The sequence below is a fragment of the Mastigoproctus giganteus genome, chromosome 4 (genome assembly GCF_048544385.1).
Source record: "Mastigoproctus giganteus isolate SK-2022 chromosome 4, ASM4854438v1, whole genome shotgun sequence".
NCBI classification, from domain to species: Eukaryota; Metazoa; Arthropoda; class Arachnida; order Uropygi; family Thelyphonidae; genus Mastigoproctus; species Mastigoproctus giganteus.
In genome coordinates, this window is record NC_143578.1 from 33,153,151 (window position 1) to 33,157,293 (window position 4,143).

The 4,143-nt window shown below is 41.1% G+C and overlaps 1 pseudogene; it reads left to right on the forward strand.

Annotated features, from left to right (window-relative positions):
• The first annotated feature begins 543 nt into the window (after positions 1-543).
• LOC150086607 (protein lethal(2)essential for life pseudogene) lies at positions 544-1,105 on the forward strand (annotated as a pseudogene).
• The last annotated feature ends 3,038 nt before the right edge of the window (positions 1,106-4,143 follow it).

Genomic DNA, 4,143 nt, shown 5'->3' on the forward strand with positions numbered 1-4,143 from the left:
AATTTGTATGCCTATTATATCAAACAACCGCCTTCGGCCACAGTGTTGACAATACAATGTTCATGAGATACATTTTTATCTTTTAATTTTGACAAGGAGTATTTGTAACATCAGTAAAAATTAAAACCTTTCCTTGCATCATTTTAGTACATATTTGTTGACTTTTATTACTCATTTTGGATTTACAATTTAACTTTTTAAATTAATTACAAATCCAAATCGAATCATTAAATAATAGATCATATAAAGACTTTAGAAACACTATATCTTAAAAAAAATCAGTAGTTTATTATTACGTGTAGTTAAACAAAAATAATTATATATTTTGTATCCACCTTTTATCACATTGCGAAGAATTCAATTGCATGGCACCATTAAACTCTTGAAACACTGAATCAGTATTTTGTGTCGTGAAACTTCCTCTGACGTCATTTCTGACACTACTATTTGAAATCAGAGGGCGCTACTAGAAAGAATGCTATATAAACAGCTGGTAGTTGATGTGGGAGTAGCTTTTGTAGGTATTTTTACAGTGAGTTTTTGCTTTAGGTCTTTAATAATGGCTACAATGAGTTGGCTTGCTTCGGTGTTGGGCCGTGACTGGTGGGATATCTGGGACTTTCCATCTTTGCTCTCCGATCAGCACTTTGGCCTTAACATATTACCAAGTGACTTTGTGTCGCCCCCTCCTTTTTGCCCGTCAGGAGTGAAACCAAGACGGAAGATCTCAGCCCCCGGAGAAAGGGGTGTTTCGCAAGTGAATAATGACCCAAACAAGTTCCAAGTGATGCTGGACGTGAGCCACTTTACCGCAGAAGAAGTGTCTCTCAAGACTGTCGACAACTATTTGGTGATTCACGCCAAGCACGAGGAGAAAGAGGATCAATACGGCTTCATTTCGCGAGAGTTCACTCGCCGTTATGTGCTCCCCTTCAAGGCCGAACCCGAGACTGTTACCTCCTCACTTGGCACTGATGGTATTCTCACAATCGAAGCCCCAAAGAAAACTGAACCCCAGGTGGTTAACGAGAGGATTGTTCCTATAACGAAAACTTCTTCAGTTACTTCCAGTGAAACTAAGCAAGAAGAAGAGAAAACGGAATAGTGAGAATGTAGAACTGATAATCTCTTAAAAGATAATTTGTTTCTTTATCTTTCTAATATCCGTTATTATTTATGTATTAAATGTCACGTATAGTTTTGTGATGGAGTGTTATCCGTTGCACCATCTAGTGAATAGGACAAATTTTGTATTTGTAGTTTCAAATTTGAATAAAAGCTGTTACATTTGAAATAAGCTTTGTCTCGCTGCAATGTAGTCATTAAACACAAGATTTAAATTAAATCTTCTTGATTGGGATATTTAGTTTTTGGCATCATACGAATACTTGCTTTCTTGCATCCCCATACTATATAGAATTAATCAAATTAAATTGTGCATTTATATTAATTATAGACTTTATGCATAACTAGTTCTAGTTAAATAGGATAGACTGAGTTTACAAACGATTCTTACAAATCCATGAACTAACAGAATAATGAACAAACATCAGTGGGTGTTTGATGTATGCTCACCCCTTATAAATACACTGTAGAAACTGTCAAAGCAAACAATCAAAAGTAATTGGGACATTTGTAGGAGGGATGGAGGACTGTATCTGCTGCAGTCTATCGTTCATTGGTTCATCTTACCCAGAAGTGTGTCATAATGACTAAAGGGGAGAAAGGACACTGATATTCTATTGAAATGAGTGGCAGTGACATCAATGTGTGCAGAGTGCGTTTTGGAGTGTAGTTAAATGTATTGGACACACAGGTAGTTTCAAAAAAAGGCCTTATTATTCAAAAACATAGTATATAATGCGGTTATGTTTTTCCTGTACTGCACCTCACTTCTCCTGGTAATACAGGTAAGTACGTTGCTCAACAAATTAACAATAACAAAATGTTTTTCATGAATATTTTATTGTGAACACTGTCGCCGAAGACGAATATTTAAAATAATAGGTATTCTGGCATGCAGATTCCGAGTATCCAATAGAAATCGATCAACCACCTTAGAGAGCCGTGAATTTTTCATGCCTTTGGAAAAAAAACGGGTTTCCCGCATGTCAATCCATTCCCGTTTTTTTTTTTTCGGATTGCCAGTCATTGTCGTTTAGGTGATTGTTTCAGATGGGCGACTTGAAGAGGGGTAATCGCAGGGGGAGGTTATACGTTTTGGCTTATGTGTGAGTTGTCTAAGCACTAGGGCAAAAGACAGGAACCATTACAAGAAAAGCTAGATAAGGCAGACTGAGGGCTTCGTCAACCAGAACAAGACGAATCCTTACGGTGTCCTGTCATCAACTGTCTCTGGAGGTTACTGCGGCCGCAGATGGAAATATTTCCCAACGGACTATATTAAGAAAGCTCAATTCAAGTGAACTCTACCCAACTTTGTATTCCTTTAATTCTCGGCGTACAGGGGGAACCCTGCGGGCCTCAACAAAGTACGAATTCCACTAATTCCAAACCACCACAATCTCGTTGAAGCTGGTGCCATGAAAATGCGACTTGGAACCCTGACAAATAGGGTAAGTGTAAAGTGTATTAGCTGTCTGACGGCACCAGGGGTTTCTCCCATCTCCGTGTGGTATACTCTGTTTGTGCATCACAGTACTCTGTGGAGGCCAGAGATTTAAAAGTGTGGGGAGTGGAATGTCGGGTAGTGTTATAGTCTGTTGTTCTTCTGACCATTTAGCCGTTGGGCCCCTAGTGGGACCCATCGTTGCCCACACTTTGCCACGAGTAGGCAGGTCAGGCACCCAGTAGATTTAATTTAATTTTTTTTTTTTTTTGTTAGATTTTGGCGCATCGGCTTCTGTGGCCATAATGCACCTCTCAAAGTTTTTGCATTTTACTCTGATCCAACCCCGAGGCGGGATTCGAACCTGCAACCTTTGGGTTGCCAGGTGGGCACTTTACCCACCTGGCTAGCCCGTTCAGCGATTTTTAAATACTCTGGTAGGCCCAGCCACGTAGTTTCCAAAGATATCAGTGGCAAAGACCTATAAAAAAGGGAGTATTGCGGTGAATTTACAGCCGAATTGGGATGTAGGTTGAAGGGAGAGGGGTTAAATTTTGCACTAGTTCAATTAAGTTACTTTATGGACTTACTCGGTAAGTTAAGTTTGAGTAGGGGGAGAGACTGAAGGCTGGGGGAACAAATAGAGTTAAGAAGACAATAGGGAAGGTGTGGGTCTGTGAAGATCAGTGGGGACAGGCCCCACCAGGGGGAGGGGAGGAGATGGGAACCTGTCTACACCCACCCTACCAGAGGATGGGGATTTAAAGAAACCAGGTCAGGGCACCCTGCCTAGATCGCCAAATGGCAGAAGGTCAGATTCAGGATGCAGTTCCTAACACACTGACTAGGTTATTCCATTAGCTGGTATTTGTCATCCTTCAGTTGTAATTCCAGTTCTTTCATTTGCTAGTGTCGGTTTTGGTGGGGGAATCAGGGGAAGAGATGGGAACCTTTGTACTCGCCCCCTGCCAGAGGATGGAGATTTAATGAAACCAGGTCAGGACATGCGGTTTAGAACGCCAAATGGTGGAAGGTCAGATTCAGGATGCGGTTCCTAGCACCCCGACTGGGGGACTAGAAGGTCATTTCATTAGTGGGTATTTGTCATCCTTCAGTTGTATTTCCAGTTCTTCCATTTGCTAGTTTCGATTTTGGTGGGAAATATTGTACTACTACTCGGTGCATTGTGGGAAGTCAGTTCTGGTCCGTCAGACATGAGGCTGATTTGGGGCACATCCATCATCAGTGTCGGGTCTCCATGGCATCTTCCTCTTTGTTCATTGCCTTCTCTAATTAGTAGCGTCAAGTTTAGGTGTAATTTCTGGGTGTTTAGTCAGTAAGGATTTGTTGATAGTGGGACTATTCCCTTACTTAGGTTCCTTGCTGGTCTACGGTCTGATTTGTTTATCTCCTGCGTTGTTATGCAGCGCAATCAATGTTCTCCTCTTTGCAAAAAGATCCTGAGCGAATTTACTGAACGCTTTATATTCTTCTTCCGTTGCTAGTAAAAGGTGTTCCCGGTTCCGGGGCAGGTATGTAGTCTTGGTTATCAGGATTTTTCGGAGATTCTCATT